Source organism: Hyla sarda, chromosome 7 (genome assembly GCF_029499605.1).
Source record: "Hyla sarda isolate aHylSar1 chromosome 7, aHylSar1.hap1, whole genome shotgun sequence".
In the NCBI taxonomy this organism is placed as follows: Eukaryota; Metazoa; Chordata; class Amphibia; order Anura; family Hylidae; genus Hyla; species Hyla sarda.
The window spans coordinates 77,979,186-78,004,535 of NC_079195.1; positions in this window are offsets into that span (position 1 = coordinate 77,979,186).

Consider the following 25,350-nt stretch of genomic DNA (forward strand, 5'->3'; position numbering starts at 1 on the left):
GGAAGCCCCTATGGTGCCAGAACAGCAAAAAATAAACCACATGGCATACCATTTTGGAAACTAGACCCCTCGGGGAACGTAACAAGGGGTAATGGGAACCTTAATACCCTACAGGTGTTTCACGACTTTTGCATATGTAAAAAAAAAAAAAAATTTTTACCTAAAATGCTTAATTTCCCCAAATTTTTACATTTAAAAAAAGGGTAAAAGCAGAAAATACCCCCCAAAATTTGTAACACAATTTCTCCCGAGTACGGGGACACCCCATATGTGGCCCTAAACTGTTGCCTTGAAATATGACAGGGCTCCAAAGTGAGAGCGCCATGCGCAATTAGGGACTTGCATAGGGGTGGACATAGGGGTATTCTACGTAAGTGATTCCCAAACAGGGTGCCTCCAGCTGTTGTAAAACTCCCAGCATGCCTAGACAGTCAGTGGCTATCTGGCAATACTGGGAGTAGTTGTTTTGCAACAGCTGGAGGCTCCGTTTTGGAAACAGTGGCGTACCAGACGTTTTTCATTTTTATTGGGGTGGGGAGGGGGGCTGTGTAGGGGTATGTGTATATGTAGTGTTTTTTACCTTTTATTTTATTTTTTGTTAGTGTAGTGTATTTAGGGTACAGTCGCACAGGCGGGGGTTCACAGTAGTTTCTCGCTGGCAGTTGGGGCTGAGGCAGAAAATTTGCCACAGCTCAAACTTGCAGCCGGATACTTAGTGTAAACCTCCACCCATGTGAGTGTACCCTGTATGTTCACATTGGGGGGGGGGGGGGACATCCAGCTGTTGCAAAACTACAACTCTCAGCATGTACGGTCTATCAGTGCATGCTGGGAGTTGTAGTTTTGCAACAGCTGGAGGCTCCGTTTTGGAAACAGTGGCGTACCAGACGTTTTTCATTTTTATTGGGGAGGGGGGCTGTGTAGGGGTATGTGTATATGTAGTGTTTTTTACTTTTTATTTTATTTTGTGTTAGTGTAGTGTAGTGTTTTTAGGGTACAGTCAGTCACACGGGCGGGGGTTCACAGTAGTTTCTTGCTGGCAGTTTGAGCTGAGGCAGAAAATTTGCCGCAGCTCAAACTTGCAGCCGGATACTTAGTGTAAACCTCCACCCATGTGAGTGTACCCTGTACGTTCACATTGGGGGGGGACATCCAGCTGTTGCAAAACTACAACTCCCAGCATGTACGGTCTATCAGTGCATGCTGGGAGTTGTAGTTTTGCAACAGCTGGAGGCACACTGGTTGTGAAACACCAAGTTTGGTAACAAACTCAGTGTTTTGCAACCAGTGTGCCTTCAGCTGTTGCAAAAGCTACAACCCCCAGCAAGTACGGACAGCGGAAGGGCATACTGGGTCTTGTAGTTATGCAACAGCTGGAGGCATACTACTTTGGCTGGGGATGCTGGGGATTGTAGTTATGCAACAGCTGGAGAAACAATGGTTTGCTACTTAACTCAGTGTGCCTTCAGCTGTTGCAAAACTACAACTCTCAGCAGTCACCGACAGCCAACGGGCATGCTGGGAGTTGTAGTTATGCAACCAGCAGATGCACCACTACAACTCCCAGCATGCACTTTAGCTGTTTGTGCAAGCTGGGAGTTGCAGTTGTACAATAGCTGAAAGTACACTTTTCCATAGAAAAAATGTGCCTCCAGTTGTTGCAAAACTATAAGTCCCAGCATGCCCATAAGGGCATGCTGGGAGTTGTGGTGGTCTGCCTCCTGCTGTTGCATAACTACAGCTCCCAGCATGCCCTTTTTGCATGCTGGGAGCTGTTGCTAAGCAACAGCAGGAGGCTGTCACTCACCTCCTGCAGCTGCTCCACGCCGCATCAGGTCAGTCCCTCGCCGCCGCCGCTGCTCCTGGGGCCCCGATCCCAACATTGACGCCGGGGATCGGGGTCCCCAGCTCCCGGGGTGAACGTCCCGCACCCGCTCACGTCCTCCGGAAGAAGGGCGGAGCGGGTTGTGGGAGTGACACCCGCAGCAGGCGCCCTGATTGGGCGGCCGGTAAACCGGCCGACGAATCAGGGCGATCGTGAGGTGACACCAGTGCCACCTCACCCCTGCTGGCTATGGCTGTTCAGCCAGTAATTCAGGGTCAGCCAGTAATTCCGGGTCACCGGAGACCCGATTGACCCGGAATCACCGCAGATTGCTGGACTGAATTGTCCAGCGATCTGCGGCCATCGCCGACATGGGGGGGCATAATGACTCCCCTGGGCGATATGCTGCGGTGCCTGCTGAACGATTTCAGCAGGCATCGGGCACCGGCTCCCCTCCGGCTAGCGGCGGGGGGCCGGGAATGGACAGGACGTACTCCTACGTCCTCGGTCCTTAAGGACTCGGAAACGGGGGCGTAGGAGTACGTCCATTGTCCTTAAGGGGTTAAAAGGAAAAAAAGACCCCCAAAATTTGTAACGCAATTTCTCCTGAGTACAGAAATACACCATATCTAGGCGTAAAATGCTCTGCGGGCGCACAACAAGGCTCAGGAGTGAGAGCGCACTATGTACATTTGAGGCTTAAATTGGTGATTTGCACAGGGGTGGCTGATTTTAGAGTGGTTCTGACATAAACGCAAAAAAAATAAATACCCACATGTGATCCCATTTTGGAAACTACAGCCCTCACGTAATGTAATAAGGGGTACAGTGAGCATTTACGCCCCACAGGTGTCTGACAGATTTTTGGAACAGTGGTCCGTGAAAATGAAAAATGTAATTTTTCATTTGCACAGCCCACTGTTCCAAAGATCTGTCAAACGCCAGTGGGGTGTAAATACTCACTGCACCCCTTATTAAATTCTGTGAGGGGTGAAGTTTCCAAAATAGGGTCACATGTGGGGGGGTCCACTTTTCTGGCACCACGGGGGGCTTTGTAAACACACATGGCCCCTGACTTCCATTCCAAACTATTTTTTTCCCAAAAGCTCAATGGCGCTCCTTCTCTACTGAGCATTTTAGTGCGCCAGCAGAGCACTTGACGTCCACACATGGGGTATTTCCATACTCAGAAGAGATGGGGTTACAAATTTTGGGAGGTCTTTTCTGCTATTAACCCTTGCAAAAATGTGAAATTTGGGGGGAAGCACACATTTTAGTGAAATATGTTTTTTTTTTTTACATATGCAAAAGTTGTGAAACCCCTGTGGGGTATTATGGCTCACTTTATTCCTTGTTACGTTCCTCAAGGGGTCTAGTTTCCAAAATGGTATGCCATGTGTTTGTTTTTTTTGCTGTTCTGGCACCATAGGGGCTTCCTACATGCGACATGCCCCCCGAGCAAAATTTGCTCTCAAAAAGCCAAATATGACTCCTTCTCTTCTGAGCATTGTAGTTCGCCCGTAGTGCACTTCAGGTCAACTTATGGGGTACCTCCATACTCAGAAGAGATGGGGTTACAAATTTTGGGGGTTATTTTCTGCTATTAACCCTTGCAAAAATGTGAAATTTGGGGGGAAACACACATTTTAGTGAAAAAAAAAATTTTTCTACACATGCAAAAGTCGTGAAACACCTGTGGGGTATTAAGGCTCACTTAATTCCTTTTTACATTCCTCAAGGGGTCTAGTTTCCAAAATGGTATGGCATGTGTTTTTTTTTTGCTGTTCTGACACCATAGGGGCTTCCTAAATGCAACATGCCCCCCAAAAACCATTTCAGAAAAACATACTCTCCAAAATCCCCTTGTTGCTCCTTCGCTTCTGAGCCCTCTACTGCGCTCGCCGAACAATTTACATAGACATATGAGGTATGTGCTTACTCGAAAGAAATTGGGGTATTTCTAATATAAAGACCCTTCAAATCCACTTCAAACCTGAACTGGTCCCTGAAAAATAGTGAGTTTGAAAATGTTGTGAAAAATTGGAAAATTGCTGCTGAACTTTGAAGCCCTCTGGTGTCTTCCAAAAGTAAAAACATGTCAATTTTATGATGCAAACATAAAGTAGACATATTGTATATGTGAATAAAAAAAATGTTTATTTGGAATATCCATTTTCCTTACAAGCAGAGAGCTTCAAAGTTAGAAAAATGCAAAATTTTTAAATTTTTCATAAAATTTTGGGATTTTTCACCAAGAAAGGATGCAAGTTACCACAAAATTTTACCACTATGTTAAAGTAGAATATGTCACGAAAAAACAGTCTCGGAATCAGAATGAAAGGTAAAAGCATCCCAGAGTTATTAATGCTTAAAGTGACAGTGGTCAGATGTGCAAAAAATGGCCGGGTCCTACAGTGAAAATTGGCTGGGTCCTTAAAGGGTTAAACCCCTGCTGATCCATGACATACATTTACACCATGGGTCACATGAGGGAGTATGGTGCAAGCTCGGGATCCGGGCCTGCACCATACCCCGCAAATGGCGTCTGATATCAGCAGCCGATACCAGCTGGTAATGACTGTCTGTGTCAGGTGTAAACCTACATCTATGATAAAGAAAGCCCCACTTTTTGTGACAATAATATAGCAAGTGTGTTCCAGAGAGCCCTGAAAAGACCCTGTGACTTCCTTAGAGACATCCCCAATACAGGCTTTTTGCCAAAACAGACAACCCTCTCACCCCTACCTATAAGCACAAACCCACCACCCCAATACAGAATCCCCTAACCACCATTACTACAGACACTCCCCCCCCCCTCTACAGTTGATTCCAGTTGTTGCTGCTATGGGTGGCACAACCAGTCATGGGTTTAGGTGGCAATTACTTTTCAACATATGATCACTTGAACACTGCATTTGTTCTTTACTTGAGTTTTATTTATGTGATATTAAAATTTATTTGATGAGCTGACACATTTAATCCCTTAACGATGCAGGACTTAAATGTATCAGCAGCCAGGGACCCGCCGGTAATGGCGGACATGAACGATCAAGCTTATGTCTGCCATTAACCCCTTAGATGTCGAGATCAATACATATCACGGCATCTGCGGCAGTGCGGTCAGAAAAATGGATGATCGGATGGCCCGTGGCGCTGCTGCGAGGATCCGATCCTCTATAATGGCAGACTGAGGTTCCCATACCTGCCTCTGTCTGTCTCCAGGGGTCTTCTGCTCTGGTCTGAGATCGAGCAGACCAGAGCAGAAGATCGCCGATGATACTGATCAGTGCTATGCCCTATGCATAGCACTGAACAGTATTAGCAATCAAGTGATTTCTATAAATATGACCCCTATGGGAACTAACAAAAAGCTTTAAAAATTGTAAAAATCCTCTCCCCCAATAAAAATGTAAATGGTCCCTTTTTTCATTTTACCCCCAAAAAGTATAAAAAAAAATTAATAAACACATTTGGTATTGCTGCGTGCGTAAATGTCCGAATTATCAAAATATAATGTTAATGATCCCATACGGTGAACGGCGTAAACGTGTTAAAAAACAAAAGGTCCAAAATTGCTGCTTTTTTGTCACATCATATTAAAAAAAATAATAAAAAATGTATTAAAAGTTTTATATAAGCAAATGTGGTATCAAAAAAAGTACAGATCACGGCGCAAAAAATTAGCCCTCATACTGCCGCTTATACGGAAAAAATTTAAGGTCATAGGTCGTCAAAATAGAGAGATTTTACAGGTACTAATTTGGTTAAAAAGTTTGAGATTTTTATAGTGGCACAGTAATAGAAAAGTATGAAATTATGGGTATCATTTTAATCGTATTGATCCACAGAATAAAGAAAAAATGTAATTTTTACCGTAAATTCTACAGCGTGAAAACAAAACCTTCTAAAATTTGCTAAATTGCAGTTTTCTGTTCAATTTCCCCACATAAATGGTATTTTTTAGGTTACGCCATACATTTTATGGTAAAATGAGTGATGTCATTACAAAGGACAAATGGTCGAGCAAACAACAAGCCCTCATACTCATCTGTGGATGAAAATTTAAAAGAGTTATGATTTTTAGAAGGCGAGGAGGAAAAAATTAAAATGCTAAAATCAAGGATGCAGCTCATTTTCCCCTTAACCCTTTAAAAAGTACCTGTCATCAACTAAACTTTCCCTGATCTGTCCCTTACTCTAACTATGCCTATCCCTGTGTTTATTGAGGTTTAAAACGCTGTGGAAATACCTTTTTTTATCCCTCTTCATTAGCTCAGGAGCACTGTCTTTCTGAGGGGTGGAAGGAGGCGGGTCCCGGCACACATGATGTCACATGAAGCCTGGCTGGGACTCTGCTTCTGCTAGTCTTCCTGTATGCTGCTCTCCCTCTGCAGCAGTGTTTCCCAACCAGGGTACATCCAGCTGTTGCAAAACTACAACTCCCAGCATGCCCAGACAGCCAACTTGTAGCTCACAGTGCTGATCCAGGCTGAGCTGAGAGTACTGAACTTCCTGTGGAAGGACCAGTGCCCTATCAGCATTAGTCCTAAAAGCTGTACACTTACTATGAAAAGCATAGGAAGCTGCCTGCAGACCAGGCATAGAAGAGAGACCCCTAGTGGCCAAAAGTATAAAATGAAAAAACTGGTATAAATATTAATATTTTTTAATGAAGATATTATAGATGAGCGAACTTTTCAAAAATTCGATTCGGCCGATTCGCCGAATTTTCCCAAAAAGTTTGTTTCGATCCGAATTTGTTTGTGGCGAATCGATATTAAAAAAAAGCTATTTCTAGCCTACATACAGCCTCTATAGGGGTATAGAACACTTTGCTGTGTCCTAAAACGCATATGGAGTGTGCTGGGGTAGTGAAATAATACTGTTATTCAGAATAGCATGCAGATTACCAGCATCGCTCTTAGAATCACTGCTGCACAGCAGCACAATGACAGAGCCTGGTGGTGGCATCAGTGTCAGGAGACCATATAGTGACTGAATGACATAGCGTGGAGGTGTTGGCAGCATGAGGACACCATAAAGTGGATGAATGGCACAGCGTGGAGGTGTTGGCAGCATGAGGACACCATATAGTGGCTGAAAGGCACAGTGTGGAGGTGTTGGCAGCATGAGGACACCATATAGTGGCTGAATGGCACAGCGGGGAGGTGTTGGCAGCATGAGGACACCATATAGTAGCTGAATGGCACAGCGTGGAGGTGTTGGCAGCATGAGGACACCATATAGTGGCTAAATTGGCACAGCGTGGAGGTGTTGGCAGCATGAGGACACCATATAGTGGCTGAATGGCACATCGTGGAGGTGTTGGCAGCATGAGGACACCATATAGTGGCTGAATGGCACAGCGTGGAGGTGTTGGCAGCATGAGGACGCCATATAGTGGCTGAATGGCACAGCGTGGAGGTGTTGGCAGCATGAGGACACCATATAGTGGCTGAATGACACAGCGTGGACATGTTGGCAGCAAGAGGAGACCATTTAGTGGCTGAATGGCACAGCGTGGAGTTGGCTGATGCACTAGTACACTACACACCAGGGCTTCACAATCCCCCCCCCCCCCAAAAAAAAAACAACACAATATATGAAATTAGGTAGCACCCGCTATCCAAAAATTAGAAATTTCCAGACCCAGGCCCCCCCTCTGCGGCATCAGGAACCCATATATTGCCTGAAGGACACAGCCTGGAGTTGGCTGATGCACCAGTACACACCCGGGCTTCACAATCCCCTCCAAAAAACAACTAAATTTTAGACATTTTTTTAAGAGATACCTTTGTGTAAGAACAAGCGCATATCCAACAGTTCACAAGACTCTATAATGCAGGACGGGGGACCACCCAAAGACATTCTTCTCAAAATAATAAACCCCACAATGTTTGAATTTTTTTTTACAAAAACTAATTCAATATGTGTGTAAGCGCATCTGTCTCCAAAAGATCAGATCACCAAAGGACTTTTTTCGCCCCCAAAATGATGAAGTTAATCCCTGTCCGTATTTTATTTTTTTTTTTCATTAAAAAATCACACGCAACAAGCGCTCCGTTGAGTAACGATTAGCATTCTGGAAAATTCTATTTTATTACCGATAAAATTATCAGTAAATAAAAAAAAAACACTACCCAAGAGTGTTTAATTACCCCATACATTACACCAGGAGCAGTCAGGAGTAGGCCTCAGCAGTACCCAAGAGGCTTTAATAATCCCCTACCTTTGCACGATCAATTGCCAGATCGAGCAATAACAGGTGTGTTATGCCCTCAGATGTCCGGGGCCGCAGGCGCGCTCCACTGAATGGATTAGGGTGTGTCCATCTTTTTTGGTAGCACCCGCAATCCAAAATTTTTTAATTCCCAGACCCAGGCCCCACCTCTGCGGCATCAGGAACCCTTAGATTGCCTGAAAGACACATCCTGGAGTTGGCTGATGCACAAGTACACACCTGGGCTTCACAATCCACCCCAAAAAAACGCAAAATTTTATTGAAATTGTCTGACAAAATACCTGTTTTTTAAAAACAAGCACATATACAGCAGTTCAGAAGACTCTATAATGCAGGACGGTGGACCACCAAAAGACATTCTTCTCAAAAATAATAAACCACACAATGTTTGAAATTTGGTTAAAAAAAATTATTACATGTGTGTAAGCGCATCTGTCTCCAAAAGATCAGATCACAAAAGGATTCTAATTGCCAAAAATGATTAAGCAGAGTTAATCCCTCTCCATATATATATATATATATATATATATATATATATATATATTTTTTTTTTTTTTTTTTTCATTAAAAAATCACACGCAACAAGCATTCCATTGTGTAACGGTTAGCATTCTGCAAAATTCAATTTTATTACTGATAAAATTATCAGTAAATTTAACAATAACACTACCCAAGAGTATTTAATTACTCCATACATTGCACCAGGAGCAGTCAGGAGTAGGCCTCAGCAATACCCAAGAGGCTTTAATAACCCCTTACCTTGCCCGATCAATTGTGAGATCGAGCAATAACAGGTGTGTTATGGCCTCAGATGTCCTGGGCCGCACTAGCGCTCCACTGAGCGGATTAGCATGTCTCTATCTTTCAAGGACAGGTGCGTGTTGCACGCTGAAACCAGTTCGTGATAGGGATCTGGGATTGCAATTATTTAACCTTAAAACGAGGAATTACCAGTAAGTGAGGGTCATAAGCTGGCGTTGATTAAGTCCCTGCCCTTTGTACACACCGCTTGTCGCTATAAGCAATTGGATTAGTTGGATCCAAAAATGTAAGGCCCAAGGCCTGAGGCACGTAGTAAGGCCCAAGGCCGGAGGCAAGTAGTTTGTGAAAGACACAGAATGAGTCTGGAGCAGTCATTCGCAGTACCCAAGAGGGTTTCATAACCCCTTACATTTAAAGATCAATGTTGACATTTGCATTAAGCATGTATTTAGCTACTCCTAAGCTTCAAAAAATTATAGGCCCAAGGCCAGAAGCATCAGTTTTCCCCATATTAGGAGCATAGTTGTCCCCCAGATAAGGAGCATAGTTGTCCCCCAGATTAGGAGCATACTTGTCCCCCAGAGAAGGCAGCATAGATGTCCCCCAGATTAGGAGCATACTTGTCCCCCAGATTAGGCAGCATAGATGTCCCCCAGATTAGGAAGCATAGATGTCACCCAGATTAGGCAGCATAGATGTCCCCCAGATTAGGAGCATACTTGTTCCCCAGAGTAGGCAGCATAGATGTCCCCCAGATTAGGATCATACTTGTCCACCAGATTAGGCAGCATAGATGTCCCTCAGATTAGGAGCATAGTTGTCCCCCAGATTAGGCAGCATAGTTGTCCCCCAATCAGCGTGGGCCGGTCAGAGCCAATCAAAGGACCGTATGTGGCAAGCAGGCCATACAATGCCCAGGAATTATATATAGCTTCTAGGGTTATATACCCATGTATCAATGTATATACACTTTAGTTATATTGTGATACTATTTGATAAAAAGTGTATTCAGTTTCCAGGTTTTGCTCATACCTGAGTGGTCCGTTCCATGTTTTACTATTGTTCTTAATTTGAAGTGATGTCACTTGCATGTGACCACACAATTTTCTATTTAAACATGTCTTTGCTGTCAATGTGTTATGCCATGATTAAGGGTCCTGCTTGACACGAAAGGCGTTGGTTTTACCTGTGCTGTCCATGCATCTTTAATAAAGCTTCCTGTTTTGCACTCCACCGCGCTGGATATTCCTTTTTGCTGCCCTACATCCTTAAAGACTCAGGATGCAGGGCGTATGCATACGCCCTGCATCCTGAAGAGGTTAAGGGATTAAGTTTGACAAATGTGCAAAAAAAAAAAAAAAAAAACTCAAGAAAGGGGCAAATACTTTTTCACAGCAGTGTACATAATTCACATAAGTAAAGCCCAGGGTATAAAAGTGTTGAAATAAGAAAACAAAAAATATTACAGAACCTGGCCCAGACAGAATTCTGAAAAACAAATCTAAAAAAAAATGCCCACATACATGTACACCTTCATTTTTCTGACATTTTTTTCTACCTATCTATAGTGGTCTATGGGAGGAGAAACAACACAACTTAAAAAAAAGAAAAAAAATACCATAGCTAGTGCATGCAGTGATTTTGAAATGTTGCAATTAAGCCAAAAAACACTACTAAAGGGTTCAATAATGCCAAAAGTAAACACTATGAGGAGATTTATCAAAACCTGTCCAGAGGAAAAGTTGCTCAATTTGGCAAATACGTGGCCTTTGTGGACAAAAAGGCTGTGTTTTTTCCAGTCTGAGGGTATGTTCAGACGAGTGGATTTTCCGTGCGTATTTCGCTGCAGATCCGCCGCTGAAGAACCTTTATATGCTGACTTTACATGTGCCTGCTCTGAGCGGCTACGAGCAGACACACTGCGATGTGCCAGTGGCCGCACGCATGCGCCTTTTACATCGCTTCAGTGTGTCTGCATGTAGCGGCGTATTGCCACTCCGAGCAGGCACATATAAAGGCACCATACAGAGGTCCTTCAGCAGTGGATCTGCAGAGTAAAATACGCTATGAATCCGCTCGTCTGAACGTAACCTAAAGCAGTGGTCTCCAACATTTAGCTCTTCAGCTACTGCAAAACAACAGATCCTGGCAAGCTGGGAGTTGCAGTCTCATAACAGCTGGAGAGCCATAGGTTGAAGACTATTGCAGGTGGTTTTGAGGGTCAAAATTGTTAGAAATGCTACTTAAATGTCCTAAGTGTTTGCAGTTACTACTCCTTATATAACCAGGGCAGATGGTATATAGTTATAGAGCCCAGTTCATATAATAATAAGATAATATATGTACCAGGCTGTGACCAGTTAGTGCCCATCACATGACAGTCTCATGACCTATTATCTCAGACATATAGGGAGAGATTGATCAAAACTTGTGCTGAGGAAAAATGGACCAGTTTCCCATAGCAACCAATCAGACTGCTGATTTTATTTTTCAGAGGCCTTTTCAAAAATGAAAGAAGCGATCTGATTGGTTGCTATGGGCAACTGGACTACTTTTTCTCTGCACAAGTTTCCATATATCTCCCTCAAACTTACAGTTGGAGCAATATACAGCTATAATATACATTGGATGTGTAACTGAACAGAAATATGGGATGATATTAATGAAGGTTACAATGATTTAGAGTAGGGCTTGCCACTAGATGATCCGGAAAGTGAGGTATAACCTGAAGTCAAAGCACGCACCCAGACACACAACAAGAAATAACACTCACAGACAGTTAGACACATAACAAGAAGTACAAATAACACACCTGTAAGGCTCAAATATCTGTAAAAAGGCTGCTCTGATAGTGCGAGATGCTGCGGACGCTCCAGCTGTTAGTCGAGTGAGTGATGGTTGGTCGTCAGGTCAACAGAAAAACATTTCGTGCAGGTGCCAGGACTGACCAATCACAGGCCAGCTCACTTGTATCCAGACCGACCAATCATAGGCCAGATCACCAGTATCCAGACCAACCAACCTCAGGCCAGTTCTCCATTATACAGCTGATATGCTAGATAGATATTTGATACACATGTAATGTAGTTTTGGACTGATAACCAATATCCCTGCTGAAACCTCTATAATACAGGACATTGACATCGGTCCCCTATAATTATTAATGGAAGTGTCTGTCCTCAAAGCAAAAGCTGATCCTCAGTATATTTCCTATATATAATTTACATTTATAGACACCACACAGGTAAATCCTCATATGTGCTACTCCATGTCACCTGGGACATCATCCAACTGCTCATATGTTATGTTTCCTTCCTTGTATAGGAGACTGAATTGTAAGCAATAACTAATACAAAAATGAAAAAATGAAGGCACATTGAAAAAATAAGAATATTTAAAGTTACAAAAGGTTTTTCATGTGTATAAGCATGTGTGTGTGGATATATAAGTGTGTGTACATATGTGTATGTCTATGTACTGTGCCTGTGTGTGTGTTACTACTGTGGATGACTATATAAAGTGCATGTGTGTATCTATACCAGTGTGCCCCCAGTTGTTGCAAAACTACACCTCCCAGCATGCCTGGACAGCCAAAGGATATCTGGGCATGCTGGGAGCTGTAGTTTTGCAACAGCTGGAGGCTCACTGGTTGGAAAACACTAGTCTATTCTATGTGTGTGTATGAAGCATGCATGTACAGTATGCAATGTGTGCTGTGTGTGTATAATGCATGTACAGTATGTAGTGTGTGCTGTGTGTATATAATGCATGTACAGTATGTAATGTGTGCAGTATGTGTGCTGTGTATATAATGCAGGTACAGTATGTAGTGTGTGCTGTGTGTATGCTGTGTGTATATAATGCATGTACAGTAGGTAATGTGTGCAGTATGTGTGCTGTGTGTGTATATGATGCATGTACAGTATGTAATGTGTGCAGTATGTGTGCTGTGTGTGTATATAATGCATGCACAGTATGTAGTGTGAGCTGTGTGTGTATGTAATGCATGTACAGTATGTAATGTGTGCAGTATGTGTGCTGTGTGTATATAATGCATGTACAGTATGTAATGTGTGCAGTATGTGTGCTGTATGAGTATATAATGCATGTACAGTATGTAATGTGTGCAGTATGTGTGCTGTGTGTATATAATGCATGTACAGTATGTAATGTGTGCAGTATGTGTGCTGTGTGTGTATATAATGCATGTACAGTATGCAATGTGTGCAGTATGTGTGCTGTGTGTGTATATAATGCATGTACAGTATGTAATGTGTGCAGTATGTGTTGTGTGTGTATGTAATGCATGTACAGTATTTAATGTGTGCAGTATGTGTGCTGTGTGTGTATATAATGCATGTACAGTATGTAGTGTGTGTGCTGTGTGTGTATATAATGCATGCACAGTATAATGTGTGCAGTATGTGTGCTGTGTGTGTATATAATGCATGTACAGTATGTAGTGTGTGCTGTGTGTGTATGTAATGTATGTACAGTATGTAATGTGTGCAGTATGTGTGCTGTGTGTGTATATAATGCATGTACAGTATGTAATGTGTGCTGTATGAGTATATAATACATGTACAGTATGTAATGTGTGCAGTATGTGTGCTGTGTGTGTTTATAATGCATGTACAGTATGTAATGTGTGCAGTATGTGTGCTGTGTGTATATAATGCATGTACAGTATGCAATGTGTGCAGTATGTGTGCTGTGTGTGTATATAATGCATGTACAGTATGTAGTGTGTGTGCTGTGTGTGTATATAATGCATGCACAGTATGTGTGCAGTATGTGTGCTGTGTGTATATAATGCATGTACAGTATGTAGTGTGTGCTGTGTGTGTATGTAATGCATGTACAGTATGTAATGTGTGCAGTATGTGTGCTGTGTGTGTATATAATGCATGTACAGTATGTAATGTGTGCTGTATGAGTATATAATGCATGTACAGTATGTAATGTGTGCAGTATGTGTGCTGTGTGTATATAATGCATGTACAGTATGTAATGTGTGCAGTATGTGTGCTGTGTGTGTATATAATGCATGTACAGTATGTAATGTGTGCAGTATGTGTGCTGTGTGTGTATATAATGCATGTACAGTATGTAATGTGTGCAGTATGTGTGTTGTGTGTGTATGTAATGCATGTACAGTATTTAATGTGTGCAGTGTGTGTTGGGTATATGAAGCATGCAGGTACAGTATGTAATGTGTACAGTATGTGTTGTGTATATGAAGCATGCATGTACAGTATGTAGTGTGTACAGTATGTATGTTGTGTGTACATGATGCATGTACAATATGTACAGTATGTGTATATAATGCATGTACAGTATGTAATGTGTGCAGGGTGTGTGTTGTGTGTGTGTATGTAATGAATGTACAGTATGTAATGTGTGCAGTATGTGTGTTGCGTGTATATAATACATGTACAGTATGTAATGTGAACAGTATGTGTTGTATGTATATAATGCATGCATGTACAGTATGTAATTTGTACAGTATGTGTGTGTATGATGCATGTACAGTATGTAATGTGTACAGTATGTGTGTTGTGGTGATATACAGTGTGTACTGTGTACAGTATGTGTGTTGTGTGCATATGATGCATGTACAGTATGTATTGTGTACAGTATGTGTGTTGTGTGTATTTGATGCATGTTCAGTATGTATTGTGTAAAGTATGTGTGTTGCGTGTATATGATGCATGCATGTACAGTATGTATTGTGTACAGTATGTGTGTTGTGTGTATATGATGCATGCATGTACAGTATGTAATGTGTACAGTATGTATGAATATGTATGTATGACGTCACATAACAAGGATAATACACAGTGATATAATAGTACAGGGACAGGACCCAGGAAACAGTATGTGGGGAACAGAGTCTAAATAAAAAGGACAAAGGAGTCTGGAGAAAGGGGCAGTGGAGTGATGAGGATCTCTGGAAGAGGACTGAGGGGTTGGAGAAGGAGGGAAGAGGGGTCTGGAGGAAGATGGGTGATGACGTAGGGGTCTAGGGGTGACTGAGGGATCTGTAGGAGAATTGGGGGGGTCTGGGCGTGACTGAGGGGTTGGGGGAGGAGGGGACATAGGGGTCTGGAGGAGGGCTAAGGCATTTGAGGTGACTGAGGGGTCAGGGAGGAGAAAACAGGGGTCTGGAGGAGGGGACACAGGTCTGGGGGAGAAAGGGGTCTGGAGGAGGACAGTAGAGGGTGGGATTCAGCCAAACTCGAAAGAAACAGTGTGTGGCAGTATTTTCAGAGGCTTAGTGTTTGGAGGGGTTATATTCAGGGGGCACAGTGTCTAACAGGCTCATATTGATTATTTTTTCATATACGGGATTAGCTGACAAAGTGAGGAACCAATTATGTCTGAGCATCACACTCTGCAGAGGAAGATATCGCTGGAAGCCACCACCCCATCTGGACCGGATGAAGGAGAAAATGGAAGATAACAGAGACGTCACCTGTGAGCCATTGTATCATTGTGTATTCTTTCTGATGATCATGAGTGAAACTGTACCCCAATCTGTGGCTTTCCAACTGATGCAAAACTACAACTTCTATGATGCCTAAGGCTCTCAAGACATTATGGGAGTTGAAGATTTTCAGTAGGTGGAAAACCACTGGAACTGAGGTAATTAATGGGGGTCCCAGCAGATGGACCCCCAACAAAAAATGGGCTGCATAGTCTGAAATGCCCATGCCTTTGTGAAGGCTTGTTAATTGTCTTAATTGAAAACATGCACAGGGGGGTTGAGGTTTAGGGATGTGTCTGTGTCGGCATTGGGGTTTTTTTTCGGGGAAGGGGGGGCCCATCATACTAAAGTGCTCCGTCCTCCAAGCTGCCTTAATCTGCCCCTGCCCCTGCCGGTTGTTCAGTAAGGCTGCTTAACTGTTTTAAAGTGGCCACAGTGTTGGCTTCTTATTAAAGATTAGCAGCCCGGCCGCGGCCACTTTAAAACAGTGACCACCTCCGGGCCCCGTGCCTACAGGGGGCCCCCGTCACATTCGGGACATCCCTGTGTCCCAAAAAATCTTTTCAGGACACAAGGATGCCCCGTTAACCTCATAGCGGCCCCAAGTTAACTTTAAAAATGTAGGGGCCGCTGGGAGGAAGCGCACGCAGTGACGTCACTGACGTCCCGTGCGTGCGCCCATATCAACAGTACAGCGGAGCAGTGAGGAGGACGCGCGGGTATGGTAAGTGACCTGCGGTCATCTTCAGTGTTCCGACCGCCGCTCTAGCAGTAGATCGTGACCCCGGAGCGGTGGTCGGAACACTGAAGTGGGGCAGTAAACAGCCATACACTGTATATGGCTGAAGGCTGTATGTCTGTGGGGGAACATACTGCACCTAATGTGGGGGACTACGGTATACTGCACCTAATGTGGGGAACTACTTTATACTGCACCTAATGTGGGGAACTACTTTATACTGCACCTAATGTGGGGAACTACTTTATACTGCACCTAATGTGGGGGACTACTTTATACTGCACCTAATGTTGGGGACTACTGTTTGTATACTGCACCTAATGTGGGGGAACTACTGTATACTGCACCTAATGTGGGGGAACTACTGTATACTGCACCTAATGTGGGGGAACTACTGTATACTGCACCTAATGTAGGGGAACTACTGTATACTGCACCTAATGTAGGGGAACTACTGTATACTGCACCTAATGTAGGGGAACTACTGTATACTGCACCTAATGTAGGGGAACTACTGTATACTGCACCTAATGTGGGGAAACTACTGTATACTGCACCTAATGTGGGGGGACTACTGTATACTGCACCTAATGTGGGGGAACTACTGTATACTGCACCTAATGTGGGGGATCTACTGTATACTGCACCTAATGTGGGGAACTACTGTACCTAATGTGGGGGGGACTACTGTATACTGCACCTAATAGGGGGGACTACTGTATACTGCACCTAATGGGGGGGAACTACTGTATACTGCACCTAATGGGGGGGGGAACTACTGTATACTGCACCTAATGTGGGGGAACCATACTGCCCCTAATGTGGAGAACTATACTGCCCATAATGTGGGTAACTATACTGCATCTAATGTGGGGGACTACTGTATACCGTACCTAATGTGGGGGACTACTGTATACTGCACCTAATGTGGGGGACTATACTGCACCTAATGTGGGGAGCTATACTGCACCTAATGTTGGGAGCAATACTGCACCTAATGTGGGGGAACTATACTGCACCTAATGTGGGGGAGCTATACTGCACCTAATGTGGGGGAGCTATACTCTTTACCTAATGTGGGGGAGCTATACTCTTTACCTAATGTGGGGGGTACTATACTGTCTACCTAATGTGGTGGGACTATACAAAAATATAAAATTGTACTATTATGATCCCTATAACTCTTATCTTTCTGTATATGGGGATGTGAGGGTCAATTTTTGCGCTGTGATTTGTGGTTTTTATCGGTACCATTTTTGTTTTGATGGGACTTTTCAATTGCTTTTTAGATATTTTTTTAAGTATTTGAAGTGACCAAAAATGTTCAAATCTGGTTAGTGCACTATTACGACTTTTGGGGCCCCACTTTTGAGTTTGCCTAGGGCCACGCTAAGCCTAAAACCGGCCTTGCTCGGAATTGTAGTTTTGCAACAGCTGTAGGCACATTGGTTGGGAAACACTGAGCTAGAGTTTGTTTCCTAACTCAGTGATTCCAACCCGTGTGCCTCTAGCTGTTGCAAAACTACAACTACCAGAATGCACTGACAGACTGTACATGCTGGGGTTGTGGTTTTGCAACAGCTGGAGGTGCACGGATTGGAATCACTGAGCTAGAGTCTGTTTCTTAACTCAGTGGTTCCCCACCAGTGTGCCTACAGCTGTTGCAAAACCACAACTCCCAGCATGTACGGTCTGTCAGTGCATTCTGGGAGTTGTAGTTTTTCCACAGCTGAAGGTTTGGGGACCCCCCCCCCCTACCATATGAATGTACAGGGTACATTCACACGGGCAGGTTTACAGTGGGTTTCCTTCTACAACTTTGAGCTGCGGCATATTTTCCGCCACAGCTCAAACTCCCAGCGGAAAACTCACTATGAACCACCGCCCATGTGAATGTACCCTAAAAACACTACACTACACTAACAAATAATAAAATGGAAACACTAGATATACACCCCCTTACACATCCCCCGCCCCCCCCCCCCCCAATAAAAGCGAAAAACGTCTCATATGGCAATGTTTCCTAAACGGAGCCTCCAGCTGTTGCAAACTGCTAGGCAACTACTCACCAGCTTCTGTAGTCTGTACAAGGGAGCCGCACCAGGGAGCCGCACGCCATCCCCATCTGCCGCCGCCGATCGCCGGTAAAGGACCTCCACCATCGCTGCCCCTGTCACAGGACAGTTCCCCCATTCTGCCAGGATTACCGTGGATGGGCAGAACGGGGGAACCGAACATTAACCCCTCCGCCCCCGATCTGCTATTGGTCGGTCGCTTCTGAACGACCAATAGCAGGTATAGGAGGGGTGGCACCCCTGCCACCTCACTCCTATCCCTTCAGGGGGATCGGGGGTGTCTTGGACACACCCAATCTCCATTATTTTCTAGGTCACCGGGTCACTGGAGACCCATATGACCCGGAATTGCCGCAGATGGGGGGAGGGGGGGCCATGTGCCGGGATGCCTGCTGAAAGATTTCAGCAGGCATCCCGGTCCGGTCCCCGACCAGCTAGCAGCGGGTACCGGAATCCCCATGGACGTACCTGTACGCCCTACATCTTTAAGGACTCAGGATGCAGGGCGTATGCATACGCCCTGCGTCCTGAAGAGGTTAAGGGATTAAGTATGACAAATGTGCAAAAAAAACTCAAGAAAGGAGCAAATACTTTTTCACAGCAGTGTACATAATTCACATAAGCAAAGCCCAGGCTATAAAAGTTTTGAAATAAGAAAACAAAAAATATTACAAAACCTGGCCCAGACAGAATTCTGAAAAACAAAATACAATAAAAAAAAATGCCCACATACATGTACACCTTCATTTTTCTGACATTTTTTTCTACCTATCTATAGTGGTCTATGGGAGGAGAAACAACACAACTTAAAAAAAAAAAAATACAATAGCTAGTGCATGCAGTGATTTTGAAATGTTGCAATGAAGCCAAAAAACACTACTAAAGTGTTCAATAATGCCAAAAGTAAACAGTATGAGATTTATCAAAACCTGTCCAGAGGAAAAGCTGCTCAATTTGGCAAATATGTGGCCTTTGTGGACAAAAAGGCTGTATTTTTCCAGTCTGAGGGTATGTTCAGACGAGCGGATTTTCAGTGCGTATTTCGCTGCGGATCCGCCGCTGAAGGACCTCTATATGCTGCCTTTACATGTGCCTGCTCTGAGCGGCAATACGCATGCGCCTTTTACATCGCTTCAGTGTGTCTGCAGGTAGCGGCGTATTGCCACTCCAAGCAGGCACATATAAAGGCACCATACAGAGGTCCTTCAGCAGTGGATTTGCAGAGTAAAATACGTTATAAATCCGCTCGTCTGAATGTAACCTAAAGCAGTGGTCTCCAACATTTAGCTGTTCAGCTACTGCAAAACAACAGATCCTGGCAAGATGGGAGTTGTAGTCTCATAACAGCTGGAGAGCCAGGGACGTGCACACATAGGAGTGAAAGGGGGCTGGAGCCCCTGCCCTTTTCCTCACCTGCCCCTCTAGTGCCCTCACAAAAGGAGCTGCAGACTCAGGGTGACCGGTGAAGTAAAAAGGATCCGTTGCTGGGGAGATTTGTATGGGGTTTAATGGAGGGTGCTGTGCCCTCCCTGCAGCAAGGGGGGCGCCACTTACCATGTCATTATCTGCCATTTCTATGCTTCTCTCCACACGGAGGAGACAGGAGCAGATGAGGCAGAGAGGAGCCCCGCCCACAGCATGTCTGGCCACAAACTTTAGTCTATGCAGCCCTTACTGTAAGTAACTGTAAATATATGTGAGTGATTGTATGTCAGTGTGTGTGTATGTATATATGTGAGTGATTGTATGTCAGTGTGTGTATATGTATATATGTGAGTGATTGTATGTCAGTGTGTGTGTATGTATACATATATGTGTGTGTGTCTATCTCTATGTATGTGCCTGTGCAGAGAGGGATGGCTGGGGCCTTAGTGTAAATGACTGTGTATATATATATATATATATATATATATATATATCTATATATATATGTGAGTGATTGTATGTCAGTGTATGTATATATGTGTGTTTGTGTGTGTGTCTATCTCTATGTATATGCCTATATATGTGAGCAAGTGAATGTATGTATGTATGTATGTATGTGTGTGTATGTATGCATGTGTGTGTGTGTGTGTGTGTGTGTATGTATATATATATATATATATATATATATATATATATGAGCAAGTGAATCTTTGTATGTGTGTATGTATGTGTGTGTGTGTGTGTGTGTGTATATATATATATATATATATATATATATATATGAGCAAGTGAATCTATGTATGTATGTGTGTGTGTATATATATATATATATATATATATATATATATATATATATATATGAGCAAGTGAATCTATGTATGTATGTATGTGTGTGTATATGTATATGAGCAAGTTAATGTATGTATGAGTGTGTGTATGAGCAAGGGAATCTATGTATATGTGTATATATCTGTGAGTGATTGTATGTGTGCTTATTGGCTATATCTTTTAGTGTATATTCTATGTTATATGTGTGTCTGTGTATTTATGTTTCTTAATGTATATTTGTACCTGTATGTATGTGTCAAAGTGTCTCTTTGTATGTGTGTATATTGCCTATGTACTGTATGTGTCTTTATGTTATGTGCTTGTATTTATTGTATGAAGCACATTATTAGGGAATTATTGGAGGAATGTAAGCACAGTATATGGGGAATTTATGGAAGCAGAGTATATATTTAATTATATTGGAACATTATATTTTTTATGTATGCTGGCACTGTGTATAGATCCTTAGGGTGCGTTCACATGTGCCTATTTTTGCTGCTGCAGATTTTGCTTCCCATTGACAATGGGAAGAGAAATCTGCTAAAGCAAATCTGCAGCAGAAAATACGCACGTGTGATCGCACCCTTAGTCGTGGCACAGTATAGTTAAATAATAGTGACACAGTATATAGTTCAATAATGGTGGCACAGTATATAGGGAATTAATAGATGAATGGTGGCACAGTATATAGTTCATTAATGGTGGCACAGTATATAGGGAATTAATAGATGAATGGTGGCATGGTATAGTTAAATAATAGTGGCACAGTATATAGGGAATTAATAGATGAATGGTGGCACAGTATATAGGGAATTAATAGATGAATGGTGGCACAGTATATAGGGAATTAAGGGGGGGTACTGTATATAATTAAAGGGAAACTGACAGGCTGTTTACTCGCACTAAACCCAATACACTAGGTTACAGTGCATGTATACAAAAATTGGTCTTTCCATTTTCTAGGTATTGCCCCACATTGCTAGTATGCGAAGTCAGTCTTGTGCGCAATGGAGGTGGAGCTTCCCTGCCTCCATCCTGTATGCTGTGCTATGCCTGGCCGTCTTTGTATATTTATAATTCTTTTTTTTGCCAACTCTAGTATATTGTAGACTGTAAGCATATATTTGTGTGGTGCCCATTTCTTCAGTGTAAGAACCAGAGCTGTGTGGAGATTCCTGCATAAGGTGGGTGATTGGTGATGGGTGCTGGGTTATTGGGGATGGGTGATTGGTGCTGGGTGATGAGTGATTGGGGATGGGTGATGGGTGCTGGGTGATTGGGGATGGGTGATGAGTGATTGGGGATGGGTGATGAGTGATTGGGGATGGGTGATTGGGGATGGGTGCTGGGTGATTGGTGCTGGGTGATTGGTGCCGGGTGATTGGTGCTGGGTGATGGGTGCTGGGTGATGAGTGATTGGGGATGGGTGATTTGGTGCTGGGTGATTGGGGATGGGTGATGAGTGATTGGGGATGGGTGATGAGTGATTGGGGATGGGTGATTGGGGATGGTTGCTGGGTGATTGGTGCTGGGTGATTGGTGCCGGGTGATTGGTGCTGGGTGATGGGTGCTGGGTGATGAGTGCTGGGTGATGAGTGCTGGGTGATTGGTGATGGGTTCTGTCATATAGAGGTCCAACCGGGGCATATAGGAGGAGATTTATTAAAACCTTTGCAGAGTAAAAGCCTTCTGCAAAACTATCTGATTAGTTGCTATGTGCGACTGCACCGCTCTTTCTCTGCACAGGTTTTGATACATCTCCTCTATAATACAGTATATAATAGTGCAGCTGTCACATGTTTTCTGTAAATAAGACTGACAGCACAGCCAAAGTGTATATACACATGGCAGACCTTCATAGAAACTGTTCTTGACTCGATTTTACAAAAACACCAACTTTTATGGGCATAGGGATGTCGAGGAGGCCTGGCGGGAGTCCACTGCTGTGTACCTGGGCCGCAGCACATCTGCCAATTAAGTCTGGCAGACGTTTTTTAAATTATGAAAAGTGCCCTCTTTTTTTTTACTTGAGCCCCTGCCCTTCAAAATGTCTGTGCACGTCCCTGTGGAGAGCCATAGGTTGAAGACTATTGCAGGTGGTTTTGAGGGTCAAAATTGTTAGAAATGTTACTTAAATGTCCTAAGTGTTTGCAGTTACTACTCCTTATATGACCAGGGCAGATGGTATATAGTTATAGAGCCCAGTTTATATAATAATAAGATGATATATGTACCAGGCTGTGACCAGTTAGTGCCCATCACATAGTGAGACCTATTATCTCAGACATATAGGGAGAGAGTGATCAAAACTTGTGCTGAGGAAAAGTGGACCCGTTTCCCATAGCAACCAATAAGACTGCTGATTTTATTTTTCAGAGGCCTTTTCAAAAATGAAAGAAGCGATCTGATTGGTTGCTATGGGCAACTGGTCAACTTTTTCTCTGCACAAGTTTCCATATATCTCCCTCAAACTTACAATTGGAGCAATATACAGCTATAATATACATTGGATGTGTAACTGAACAGAAATATGTGATGATATTAATGAAGGTTAGAATGATTTAGAGTAGGGCTTGCCACTAGATGATCCGGAAAGTGAGGTATAACCTGAAATCAAAGCACGCACCCAGACACACAACAAGAAATAACACTCACAGACACTTTGACACACAACAAGAAGTACAAATAACACACCTGTAAGGCTCAAATATCTGTCAAAGGCTGCTCTGATAGTACAAGATGCTGCGGACGCTCCAACTGTTGGTCGAGTGAGTGATGGTTGGTCGTCAGGTCAACAGAAAAACATTCCGTGCAGGTGCCAGGAACTGACCAATCACAGGCCAGCTCACTTGTATCCAGACCGACCAATCATAGGCAAGACCACCAGTATCCAGACCAACCAACCACAGGCCAGTTTTCCATTATACAGCTGATATGCTAGATAGATATTTGATACACATGTCATGTAGTTTTGGATTGATAACCAATATCCCTGCTGAAACCTCTATAATACAGGACATTGACATCGATCCCCTATAATTATTAATGGAAGTGCCTGTCCTCAAAGCAAAAGCTGATCCTCAGTATATTTCCTATATATAATTTACATTTATAGACACCACACAGGTAAATCCGCATATGTGCTACTCCATGTCACCTGGGACCTCATCCAACTGCTCATATGTTATGTTTCCTTCCTTGTATAGGAGACTGAATTGTAAGCAATAACTAATACAAAAATGAAAAAATGAAGGCATATTGAAAAAATAAGAATATTTACAGTTACAAAAGGTTTTTCATGATCTTCCATGACTATTTAAAAAGTATAAGGCAGTGTATTATATACCGGCCATGGGGCTATTATCCCTTATTATACACAACCCAGCTGCTGTAGAACCTCTTTTGAGCTTCCAAATGGATAGCTCATTTGCACCACTTCTTCCATTTAGTACCAAGGAGAGTTGTGTGCCCTCATTTTCAAACAACATAGGTAATATATTTGGTCCCGAAAAAAATTGTTGTGAGTATGTTTAGTTGGGTGCAGGTCCATCACAATAACCTGATTCCATATTGACATTATCATGAGGTACATATACATAAATAGTTATTTCTCTATATCTACTACTGCATATATTGAGGTACTATGGCTGTGTAAGGGTTGAAATGTTCATTCTTTGGCGTGTCTGGGCTCCGTAATTTCTTAGCAGTGTGAATGGGTCACTTGAAAAACCATTTACACTAACATTAGATTCATGCGGCCAAAATTTTTCATGCGGCCAAAATTGATTGGTGATTGGCTGAGCGGTCTGACACTCCTGCTGGTCTCCGAAGGTCAGGGCTGGAATGCTTCAGGAACTGGTAAGTAGGGTGGCGAGAGTCGGGCCCTGAACAGTGGATTGTGGGGTGTCCTAGCATTAACCTGTTGGGGACGGAGGGCGTATGGTTACGCCCTCCCGTCCCGGAACTTAAGGACGGAGAACGTACCTGTACACTCTCCGTATTTCTTATCACCGCTGCTCACCAGGCGGTGATTGGACCGGGATGACTGCTGATATCTATCAGCAGGCATCCTGTGGCAATGCCTAGGGGGTCCTGAGACCCCCCCCATGTCAATTTAAACAGGCGATTTGCGGTGATTCGGGCCAATCAGGTCACTGTTGACCCCATCGCCCAGAAAATAACAGTGATCGGAGCTGTCTCTGAAGGATAGGAGCGAGGTGGCAGTGCTGCCACCTCCTCCTATTCCCTGCCATTGGTCGGTCAGTACGACCACCAACGGCAGTTGTGGGCGGGGGGGTTAGAGTTAATTTCCCCCGCTCTGCCCACCGATCGAAGTCTGGGCAGAGCGGGGGGGGGGGGGGGGTGAACACGGGCGGCGAGGGGGGTAGCATGGCCGGCTTACCCGGACCAGCGGCGGCATCGTGGAGGAGCGGCGGCATCGCCGTCAGCAGGAGGACTGCATCCGGAAAGTGTGGCGGTGGAGAAGGCTGCAGTGAAGATCGCCAGTGCGGGATCTTCACTGTGGCCTTCTAAAAGTTGCAAAACTACATCTCCCAGCATGCCCAGACAGCAAAAGGCTGTGTGGGCATGCTGGGAGTTGTAGGTTTGCAACATCTGGAGGGCCACAGTTTGGAGACCACTATACGGTGGCCTCCAAACTGTAGCCCTCTAGTTGTTGCAAAACTACAATTCCCAGCATGCCCAGACAGTCAGGGATGCTGGGTGTGTAGTTCTGCAATATCTGGCCCTTCATATGTTGCAAAACTACAACTCCCAGAATGCCTGGACAGTCTGGGCATGCTTGGAGTTGTAGTTTTGCAACATCTAGAGGGCTACAGTTTGGAGACCCCTACTTAGCGGTCTCTAAACTGTTTTTCCCCAGTTGTTGCATGACTACAACTCCTGCAATTTCCAGACTGTCCAGGCGTGCTGGGAGTTTTAGTTCTGCAACATCTGAAGGGCCAGATA